Consider the following 12,150-nt stretch of genomic DNA (forward strand, 5'->3'; position numbering starts at 1 on the left):
GAGAAAATCTCAGCCCAGCAGTGTGAGTAATATTGGCTTTTTGTCTCAAGCGGAAATGGCTCTATTTGTGTTTCTCTCTTTATTTGGGTAGAAAGCAAAGATGGCAGTTTTTTAAAGTGGCATCTCCCTTGGATGGGGTCTGGAGTGTGGCCATTTCAAATGATGAGGCATTACTCTCAGAAGCATGTCAGGCTTTCAGCAGCCCTATTGGTTAATGCTACTGTACCCATTTTTCGTTTGTTTGGTCTTTTTAGGGCCGCACCCACAGTATATGGAAGTTCCCAGGCTAGGGGTTGAACCAAAGCTACAGCTGTGGGCCTACACCACAGCCACAGCAACGCGGGATCCAAGCCACATCTTCGACCTACTCACAGCTCCTGGCAATGCGGGATCCTTAACCCATTGAGCGAGGCCTCATGGATACTGGTTGGGTTCGTTAACGGCTGAGCCAGGATGGGAACCCCTCTACCCATTTCTTTGATGAGGAAACTGAGGCTCTAGGACAGTGACATGCCCAAAGGTCACAGAGCTGCATCAAGTGGGGAAGAGGACAGCCAGACCTATCTGGATGGGGAGCCCTGTGCCAGAGGCTTTGCTTATCTCAAGTCATTGAATCCACACTGCAGTCCTCTGAGATCAGAATAAGGTGACAAGCTTGGAAAAATGTAAATGCCTGGCCAAAAGTCCTAGAGGCAAATAGGGCTGGGATTCGTTGATTCCAAAGCCCATACTGTTTTCTTTTCCTTATATCATGTGACCTTGCCCAGGTCACTACACCTCTGTGTGTCTCTCTTTTGTAATCCGTCATGTGGGGATAATAATAGGACACGCCTCCTGAGTTTGTGGTGGGGGTTAAATGAAGTGCTTCTTCCCGTAGTAAGCACTCCATAGGTGGACACTGTTGTTATAATACCACCACAAGACCTCCCTCCAGGTCACAAGGCAGGCCACTCCCTGTTACAGAAGAACCAGATCCCGTGGGAGCCCCCTTCCTGGCCCAGGTGCTCCCGAGGCCCAGCTGCAGGTGCCTGGGAAAGTTTGCAACGGGAATAAAGGGAACAAAGGCTCCAGGTGCTCGGTTTTAACGCTTCTTCTGGCTGAAGGCCCATTTCCTGCTTGATCAGGTTGCTCTAGGCTGGCTGGGCTCCTGGAGCTGACCCCTCCTCCCTGCGCCTGCCCTCCCTGAGGGCTGAGGGCTGGGCCAGGTGATGCAGGAGAAGGCCTAGTAGGGCTATGCACTTCCTTTCTGGAGCCCAGCCCTGGGATTTCACTGCTGAAGCAGGAAACCTCGGGGCACAGGGCCCTTCTTCCAGCTCTGTGGTCTCCATGAATCCCCCCCTAGTCTCCACTGATGGGGTGGCCCTGGGGTGGATGATGGGACTCAAGGGCCAGAATCAGAGACCTGGGCTTGAGTCCAGGCCGGGAAGGGAGCAGCCAGGTACCCTTAGGCAAGGGACCTTTCTCTCTGTCTCTCAGTTTTCCTAGGATGTAGGTTTAGGAGGTTGGGCTGGTTTCTGGAAAAGGCCTAAAAATTCCTTGGGGGATCCCAGCATGGCCTGTAGGAGATGGAACGTCCAACTCAGTGGAGGGTGATCTTAGTAGAAGACACACTAGACCTGTCTCGCTGGCCCCTCCTGAAGCCCTGCCGCCACCCGCCTGCCTTCTCCCCCTGCAGCTCCAAACCTCCAGATTCTTGACGTTCCTTGAACAGGGGCTTGTTCTCGCCTCGGGGCTTTTGCACTGGCTGTCCTTTTGCATTGGGACACTTTGTGCTCCAGGTCTTCCTCATGGCTGTCGCTGCGAAGGTCCTAGTTGTCACGTGTCACCTCCTCAGGGAAGCCTCCATGGTAGCCCCTGCCTTGTCCCTCCCTGTCAGCCTCACCCTGTTTTGTCTCACTCAGAGGCACATCTCTCTGAAGCTGCTTTGTTTTTATGTGTCTTCCTTTCTATTGTCTGATTCTCCTTGAAGAAAGGGCCTTGTCTCTTTCCTTCTACCGCCTCCCCAGCTCCAGGGCAGTCCCTAGCACTCAGAGGCCCTCTCTAGATTGTCCCTGTGTAAGACCCACTTCTGAACAAGGGTCTGTCTCTGTTCCCATCATGCTTCTCTGCTCTGGGCAGTAGGCTGGAGCGATGGTGAGGCAGCTTTGTGGGTGTGAAAACACTTTAGATTTCCAAAACACTTTCACATGTGGTGCCTCATTTAAACCTCATGTCACACCTGCCTGTAAGACAGGTAAAGCAAGGTCAGGAGCCCCGTTTTATAGATGAGAAAATTGAGGCACCCAGAGGCTTAAGGAACTTGCCTAAGGTCATATGCCTCATAGGAGCAGAACCAGGACTAGCTCTTTCCAGGACTCCAGGCCAGACACAAGGATGCCTTAAAAGAGAAAATCCACATTCCAAACCCATTTTTCCATTGGGTCATGTTACAGAGGCACAGATATTCAGAATTAGTGCATGAGGGAGTATGCTCTGATCTCTGAGGCTCTTTTCTGTTCTCTGTTTTTCTAGAACTCAATATGTATTACCCTCAAGTCACAACCAGAGAACCCTCTAAAATTCTTACCCTCTGCCTTGGCTGAGAAACCCCAGTTTCTTCCCTGCTCTTCTGCCATGGAATTATAGCAATGACTCTAAATAGTATAGTATCTAGTACTTAGTGCTCTGCATAGTCAGATGTCACACTCAGTTTCACATATCGTCAACTGCAGATGAGGCTCGGAGAGACAAAGGAACTTGCCCACCAGGAAAGTGGCAAAGGCAGGTCTAGAACTACTCATCTGTTGAACTGGCTGGTCTGACTCCGAACAGGGCGTTCTTTGCACCAAGCTCATCTGCAGGTGCAGTCACTTCCAGCCACGCCGGAGATGGAGTTCTTCAAGGCGTAAATTGCTTAAATCATAATGCCATCTTTAGATGCCTTTATTAAGTTCATTAAGAGCTTAGGAAGTCTTGGGAGTTCCCAAGACTCAGCAGTCAATGATCCCAACTAGGATCCCTCAGGATACATGTTCGATCCCTGGCCTCACTCAGTGGGTTAAGGATCCAGCATTGCCGTGGTTGTGGTGTAGGCCGACAGCTACAGCTCTGATTCGATCCCTGGCCTGGGAACTTCCATATGCCGCGGATGTGGCCCTAAAAAGAAAAAAAAAAGAAGAGCTAAGGAAGTCTTACCAGGACCTTCTGCTAGATCTTGCAGCAAGAGAGGGAGGAGATGAGAGGCTTTTAGCTTCACTCATACGGAAGCTCCTCCAAAGGAGGGCCGGAATCTATACTGATCGGTGGCTTAATTTTTGTGTGTCTGTGTGGCCATGCAGGCGGGCATAGAGTCAATCTGGAAAGATATACTTTCAAATGTCAAGAGTGGCCTCTCTGGGGATGGCCTTCTGGGTGATTTCTGCTCTCTTTTTCCTGTCGTCTGAGCAAGCATTAAATTTTTATTTTTGCTTTTTAGGGCCTCACCTGCAGCACATGGAGGGTCCCAGGCTAGGGGGTGAATAGGAACTACAGCTGCCCACCTACACCATAGCCACAGCTACTTGGGATCTGAGCCACATCTGAGACCTATACCACAGCTCACAGCAACTCTGGATCATCCCTTTAGCAAGGCCGGGGATCAAACCTACATTCTCATGGATACTGGTTGGATTTGTTTCCGCTGCACCACAACAGGAACTCCCACGCATTTCCTTTACAATCAGAAAAAAAGCCATTTTGATCTTAAAAAGGAATTGAAAAAAGATGCCGAAGAGAAACAAAAGAATGGGAAGAAGCCTTGTTAGGCGTGTGACCAATGTTTTTGGTCGGATCTCTCTGGGATGTAATGCAGCTAAAACCTGTGTCAGCCAATAATAGACCCTCTTCTGGGGGGACACTCAAAATATGAATGTAAGGAGTTCCCATCGTGGCTCAGCAGTAAACAAATCCGACTAGTATCCATGAGGACTCGGGTTCCATCCTTGGCCTTGCTCAGTGGGTTAAGGCTCCGGCATTGCCTTGAGCTGTGGTGTAGGTCGCAGACTCAGATCCCACGTTGGCTCTGGCGCAGGCCAGTGGCTACAGCTCTGATTTGACCCCTGCCTAGCCTGGGAACCTGTGTATGCCACAGGTGTGGCCCTAAAAAGACAAAAAAAACCAAAAAACAAAAAACAAAAAAAAACTAATGTAAGAGGGACTAATTAAACATCTTCCTATGAATGAGGCCAATAGTTATAATCCTCTTGGCACTCTATTTGAACAGCTCTCATCTTTCTAGGCTCCAAACGATTAATGTCACAGCCTTTCACAAAAATTGTGTGGTGGCCCTTGGGAGAAAACTGAGAAGTGAGATTACTGGTTTACAGGTGATCGTCAGTGAGTCAGAACTCACGCAGAGCCCTGGAGTTTCCAGGCCGTTAACTTATCTGCCTGAACCTATGAGTCAGGGTCCGTCCAGCCCTGGTTGTATGTGTACGTGCTCCCTGCCCTGCTTTTCCGGGCTGGCTCCCAGCCTTCACGGGTACACACTCACAGGGACTTGCCAGCCTCCTCATCTGTGTATCCTGGGAAGGGTGCGGGCATGCTTGGCTTATTCATCTGTAGGAGGCACCCACAGCCCTCTTGAGTGCTGAGCTTAGGCTATAAGCCAACTGCAAGATATGAACCAAAAAAAAAGGAAAGTCAGTAGTAGTCCTTACTTTCCCATAAATGTTGTAACAGTCTAGCTGTAGCTTAGAGCATGCATTTTGTGAATAATCTGAAACATCCTATATATCTGTCAGTAGTGGTCAGTTATAAAACATTATGGTATGTTCAGAGATAGAATACTATGCAGCTGTTAAAAAGAATGAAACAGTTTGAAGAATAAGAGGGAAATTGCATAGCAGGGTATATATTATGATCCCATTTGTGCGAACGTGTATTATGACTTATTTTTTTAATTACACATGGAGGAGCTCCATGGTGGCACAACGGGATTGGCAGCATCTATGGAGCATTGGGACGCAGGTTCGATGCCCGACCTGGCACAGTGTGTTAAGGATCTGGCATTTCTAGAGCTGGGCATAGGTCTCAACTGTGGCTCAGATCTGATCTGTGGCCTAGGAACTCCATATGCAGCCAAAAAATAAAATAAGATAAATCTTCTCAGTGTAATAGGATAAAAACTATAGGAAAATTTAATTATTTGGCCAGGCCCACAGCATGTGGAAATTCCCAGGCTAGAGATAAAACCCTTGCCACAGCAGTGACCCAAGCCACTGCAGTGACAATGCTGGGTCCTTAACCCACTGAGCCACACAGGAACTCCCAGAAAAATTTAGACTGAGCCATGAAACTCCCTATTGCCACTTGTAGCAGTCAGGATAGACTAGATAACAAACACCTGTAAACATCTCTGGTTTAAAATGATCAAGGTTTATTTCTTTCCCATGCTTGAATTCCCAGCATGTCTTGCATAGGCTCAGCTCTTAGTAGTCAGCACCTTAGTCATCATAGCCCCGCTGTCCTCTTTTGATTCCACCATCCCAACATGAGGCCTCAGGGTTTAGCACTGCAAGGGAAAAAAGCGTGAGAACCACACGCTCGTTCTCCAGTGCCTCCCCCAGAAGGGACATGTGCCACTTTTCCTCACATTTCACTGACTAGAGGAAGGCACATGGCTACTCCTAACTTCCAGACAGTATGGAAGTATAATCCTCCCACGGACCCAAAAGAGGAAGGGAGCTGGAAGTATTGGTGAGCCCTGGTAATGTCTGCCACCCACTCCACACCACCACATCCTGCCAGGCCTTTGTGTTTACATTGACATAGATAGTAGTTCTACAGTAATTTAAAAATAAAACACCGGTTTGGTAGTCAGCCAGACCGAGGTTTGAATCCAGACTAGGTTATCTCCTTGCTGTGTTCCCTAGACAAGATCCCCAGTCTGCCCCCTCTGCCGCTTTCTCACCTGTAACTGCTTCCTGGGCCCATGGAGGGATGGAATGTGATGGTGTAAATGGAACTCTTAATAAGCAGTAGCTGGGGTTCCTGTGGTGGCTCAGCGGTAACGAACCCAACTAGTATCCACAAGGATGCAGATTTGATCCCTCGCCTCACTCAGTGCGTTAAGGTTCCAGGGTTGCCACAAGCTGTGGTGTAGGTCACGGAGTTGGCTCAGATCTGTCATTGCTATGGCTGTAGTGTAGACCAGTAGCTGCAGCTCCGATTTGACCCCAAGCCTTGGAACGTCCGCATGCCGCACATGAGGCCTTAAAAAGCAAAAAAAAAAAAAAAAAAAAAGGAGTTCCCATCGTGGCGCAGTGGTTAACGAATCCGACTAGGAACGATGAGGTTGTGTGTTCGGTCCCTGCCCTTGCTCAGTGGGTTAACGATCCGGCGTTGCCGTGAGCTGTGGTGTAGGTTGCAGACGCAGCTTGGATCCCGCGTTGCTGTGGCTCTGGCGTGGGCCGGCGGCTACAGCTCCGATTCGACCCCTAGCCTGGGAACCTCCATATGCCGCGGGAGCGGCCCAAGAAATAGCAAAAAGACAAAAAAAAAAAAAAAAAAGGTAGCGATGTGGAGTTCCCATGTGGCACAGTAAGTTAAGTATCTGGCTGGGATCGCTGCCGTGGGATGGGTTTGATCCCTGGCCCAGGAACTTCCACATGCCACAGGAGCGGCCAAAAATAAATAAATAAATAAAAGTAGTGATGTCTAACTACTTAGACATAAGTAGGGTACTTGAAGGCGGTTGTTTTGAGGGCTAGAGGTGGGATGTACAAAAAAATGGGGGAAAGAAAGCCCTTTTCCATCTCTCAGTTTTCTAGGGCAAGACCCTGACCGGTTTCTCTTGTATCCCATGGCCCCAGCTGTGCCATGAGCTGGAAGAGAGGGGCATCTTAGTGTTTGTACAGTAGCTGCCTGATGAGATGCAGCCGGGAGCAGGTGAAAAGCAACCACCCTTCATCAGCGAGCCCGTTCGGCCAGTCTGGGCTCTATTCCTTCCCACCCCTTCTCTTCCCAAAGCCTAGTGTGCTGTTGAAGTAAACAGCTTTCTAGTTAAAGTAGGACCGTCCTGGAGTTCCCGTCGTGGCTCAGTGGTTAACGAATCTGACTAGGAACCATGAGGTTGCAGGTTCGATCCCTGGCCTTGCTCAGAGGGTTAAGGATCCACTGTTGCTGTGAGCTATGGTGTAGGTTGCAGACATGGCTCGGATCCCATGTTGCTGTGGCTGTGGTGTGGGCCGGTAGTTCCTAGTTGGATTCATTAACCACTGCGCCTGACAGGAATTCCTAGAATGCTTTGTTTATCCAACTATATCTAGACATGAAAGGACGTCAGTTGGCCATGAAATGTTATATGGAAAAGAGCAATATATCTGTTCAAATACATATATGTAGTTGGATAATCTCGTTTTGTTGAAAAAAAAAAAGTGTAAGTACATACCTTATGGGAGTTCCCGTCATAGTTCAGCAGAAACGACTTTGACTAGTATACACGAGGATGCAGGTTCAATCCCTGGCCTCGCTCAGTGGGTTAAGGATCCCACATTGCCAGGAGCTGTGGTGTAGGTCGCAGGCGCAGCTTGGATCTGGCTTTTCCGTGACTCTGGTGTAGGCTGGCAGTTGCAGCTCCAATTTGACCCCTAGCCGGAGAACTTACATATGCCTTGGGTGTGGCCGTAAAAAGACAAATATATATATATATATCTCCCTCTTATATACACTTTGACATTATTAAAGATAAATGCCAGGGTATTAGCAGTCATTTACTCCAGAGCATGGGAATATGGATTTTTTTCTTGGCATTTATCAAAATTGTCTAATTTTTCTACAAAGACCATGATTAGGTAATAAAAGACAAGGTTATTTAACTGTGTCTTCAGCTACTTTTCATTATCAATCAATGCTCAAGCTAGTCTGCTTACCTCTAGAGGGGACTGGGCCCTTGGCCGGGAGTGAGGAAACCTTGGTCAGTGCTGTATGTGACCTTGAACCCTACCTGGGGTTGGAGGTATTTGTGTGAACTTTTTGCAAATAGAGGCAGACACATAGAAAGGACTCACACTGTGCCCAGGATCCCACAGCTCATGGCACCCGAGCTGGATTTTGAACTGAGATTTCCTGATCCTGGGTCAGGATTTTCTTACACTCCATCACAGCCACCCCTCTCTGAGCCTTACCTCTAAGACGACAAGGTCAGGAAGCTGCCCCCGTTCCCCACCCTGCCCTACCATTCCTGGTGCATCCCAGGCCCAGGCAGTTGGTATGCTTGCCCTATTTGTCAGATGCCAGCCTTCCCCAGGGGAAGGGACTCCAGGCTGGGGTTCGGAGAGTTCCCGCCTGTGCACGGCCACTCAGAGCGGATGGGGGTGTGCGTGCTCTTTGGCAAGGCATCTGGCCGGGTGCCTGCAGAACCCAGCAAGAGCTGCCCACGAGGGCTGGCTGAGGGCCGGGAACTTGTTGTCTTTCCCTTTAAACAGACACAGGCTGTCTGTTGAGATTCTGGAAACATCTGACCTTTTGCAGAGCATCTCAAGAGTCAGGGAGGGCTGGAGGGAGGTTCTTTGCTTTCTGTAAATGCTTTAACCCTTTCCACACAGCCCTGAACAACAATACCAACAAAAAAAAAGGGGGGGGATCAGTCTCCAAGGAACCTGAAAGATTTGTTGGGCCTCTTTCCTTGGGGCTGTCTGGGGGAGATAAATGCTGCCTGGGGGCAGAGGGGAGACTTAGCTCAGACATCTCCTGCATCGCTTTCTCAGTTCCTGGTCCCAGGGGCCAGAGCCTGGGTGAAGGAACAGAGGGCCTAGAGGGAGGAGAGGGGCTGAAAGGAGAACAAAGCAGCCTGGGACGCTAGAGCAGAACCAGAGCTGCTCTTGGAGTGATATGCAGTGTATTCCTTCATACTTTGCACAGATGCTTGTAGGGCACCTGCAGTGTACCAAGCACCTTGTGAGGTGCCAGTGACACAATGGCAAGCAAACCCAACAGAAATGTCCCATGCCTTTGTGGAAGGCTCATTTTATAGGGGAGTAGGCTGTGTTAAAATAATACAGGCACAAATATCAAATAACAGTAGGGTTAAGTGCAGGGAAGGAGACAAGCTGTGCTGAGAGTGTCTAATGGTGAGAGTTTTTGTTTGTTTTTGCTGCACCTGCAGCATGGGGAAGTTCCCTTGCCAGGGATTGAAACTGCACCATGGGAGCAACCCATGCTGCTGTAGTGGCAACACTGGATCCTTAACCCACAGAGACACAAGAAAACTCTGGCAGGGATTTACTCTAGGAAGGTCAGAAAAGGCTTTCTTTTTGTCTTTTTTTTTTAGGGCCGAACTTTCGACATGTGGAGGTTCCCAAGCTAGGGGTCTAATTGGAGCTACAGCTGCTGGCCTACACCACAGCCACATCAGTGACCCACATCACAGCTCACGGCAGCGTCAGATCCTTAACCCACTGAGCGAGGCCAGGGATCAAACCCACAACCTCATGGTTCCTACTTGGATTTGTTTTCGCTGCGCCATGACAGGAACTCCAGAGAAGGCTTTCTTGAGACATTTGAGCAGGGGTCTAAAGCTTTCCTGCTTGAAGACTGAGCACATCTGCACACAGCACACAGGAGCTTATTAAAATGCAGAATAGAAAGAAGGGAGGGGGGAAGAGGGGAAGAAAGGGAGAAAGAAAGGAAGGAGGAAGTTCCCTGGTAGCTCATCAGGCTAAGAACCTGGCATTGTCAGTGCTATAGGTAGAGCCACTGTTGTGGCGTGGGTTCCATCCCCGGCCCCTGGAACTGGAACTTCTGCATACCTCAGGTGCAGCCAAAACACACACACACACACACATACACACATACTCACACTCACAGAGCAAATACACACACCAAAAAAACACACACAGACCTGCAGTTTTTTTTTTTTTTTTTTGGCAGCACCTGCAACATGTGAAAATTCCAGGGCCAGGGATAGAACCCACACCACAGCAGTGACAATGCCGATACTTAACCAGACACCAGGGAACTCCCCAGACCTGTAAAATCTAAATCTGCATTTTAACCGGATCCCCTGTATGATCTGAGTACATACTAATGTTTGAGAAGCGGTGCTAAGGGTTGAAGTAGGAGTTAACCAGTCTAGGTATGGCTTGAAACTGGAGGAGAACCTTCCAGGTAAGAGCCCTGGGGTAGAAAGGAGAGGGCAGCATGATGTGGAAGTCAAAGGCTATTTGTGTGTGTGCACACTGCATGAATATAGAGAGGTTTGACTGTGTGTGTACAGGGTCCTCTTACATGTGGATTTTTTTGTCTTTTGAGGGCCACACCCATGGCATATGGAAATTCCCAGGCTAGGGGTCAAATCAGAGCTGTATCCGCTGGCTACAGCCACAGCCACAGCAATGTGAGATCTGAGCCTTGTCTTCAACCTACACCACAGCTCAGGGCAACACTGGATCCTTAACCCACTGAGTAAGGCCAGGGATCAAACCTGTGTCCTCATGGTTACTAGTCAGATTAGTTTCCACTAAGCCACGATGGGAACGCCACATGCCGATTTTTTTCACTAAATGTGTCCTGCAAGACCTGCTGTTGGTTGAATCTGCAGGTATAGAACCATGGCTACGGAGGACCAACTCTAAAGTAATACACTGATTTTGGACTGCTAGGGTGGGCACCCTCAACCCCCATATTGTTCAATGTCAAGTGTAATTTTTTTTTTTTTAGATGGGAGAGACTTGAGCGTGTTAAAGAATTTCAGGAGTAAATGAGTAGAGAGGGAGGAGTGGGAAAAAAGTACAGTGAAGGGATAGACAGGATGGGCAGAGCCTGCAGTGCAGGCTTCTCAGCCCCAGCTGCAAGCTGAAATCACCTGGGAGCTTAGAAAATACTGATGTCTGGGCCCACCCCAGAGACTCTGATTCAAATGATCTGCAGGTGGAGTTCCCATTATGGCTCAGTGGAAATGAATCTGACTAGTATCCATGAGGATGCAGGTTCAATCCCTGGCCTCCCTCAGTGGGTTAAGGATCTCGCGTTGCCATGAGCTGTGGTGTAGCTCCAGGACATGGCTTGGGTCCTGCCTTGCTGTGGCTACAGCTTCAATTCGACCCCTCTCCTGGGAACCCCCATATGCCTCAGTTATGGCCCAAAAAAAAAGAAAAAGAAAAAGATCTTCAGGTGCAGCCAGCTTCCCAAAGTGACTCCAGTGTGCAGGAGCAGGACAGAGAACCAGTGCTGTGGTGGAAAAAAGGCTGAGAAAGGCAGGGTGATGGGTTGGAAGTGGGTGGAGCCTATCGGAGGAGGGTCCACATTCTGGAAGGGCCTCAGCTCTAGACTTATGATGTCATTACCAAATGTACTTGGAACTACAGAGTTCCCAATGTGGTGCAGTAGGTTTAAGATTCCGCGTTGTCTCTTCAGTGGCTTGGGTCGCTGCTGAGGCTTGGGTTCAATCTGTGGCCCTGGAACTTCCACCTGTCTCGGGTGCAGCAAAAAAAAAAAATTTATAGCTGTTGTATTTGTGTGGGTATATTAAAAGCACTAATTTGTTGTCTGAAAACCTTTAAAATAACTGCATTGTTTGTGACCTGGTTTGACATGCTCTCTATCTAGCCTAAGACCACCCTACTTTTCATGAAAGTAGCTGGGCGGGGTGGGGGGGGGTCTCTCTCTGAATGCAAATGGAAAAAACACAGGGGAGACTCATCTGATGACTTTTATTTTCCATGTGAAGTAAAGGGAGCACATTGGAAGCTTGGGGAGAGGGCAAAAGAATTGTTACAGAGAGTGGGTACAGAAATGAGTGGGTCAGGGAATTCCTGTTGTGGTGCAGCAGAAACGAAACCAACTAGTATTCATGAGGATGTGGGTTCGATCCCTGGCCTCACTCAGTGGGTCAGGAATCTGGCGTTGCTGTGAGCTATGGTATAGGTCGCAGACACAGCTCGGATGCGGTGGCTGTGGTGTATGTAGGCCAGCAGCTGTAGCTCCAATCTCACCCCTAGCCTGGGAACTTCCATATGGCCCTAAAAAGAAAAGAGAAAAAAGAAAAAAAGAAAAGGAATGAGTGGGTCAGCCAGGCAGTGTTGAGGGTCTACCAGACAACCTGGATTTGCAGTGGGACCTTCTGCCCCAAGTCACTTTCCCCAGCCACTGCTCAGGAAGAAATGCCAAGAAGGTGGATCACAGAGCTAGTCC

The sequence above is a fragment of the Sus scrofa genome, chromosome 7 (assembly GCF_000003025.6).
Source record: "Sus scrofa isolate TJ Tabasco breed Duroc chromosome 7, Sscrofa11.1, whole genome shotgun sequence".
Lineage (NCBI taxonomy): Eukaryota > Metazoa > Chordata > Mammalia > Artiodactyla > Suidae > Sus > Sus scrofa.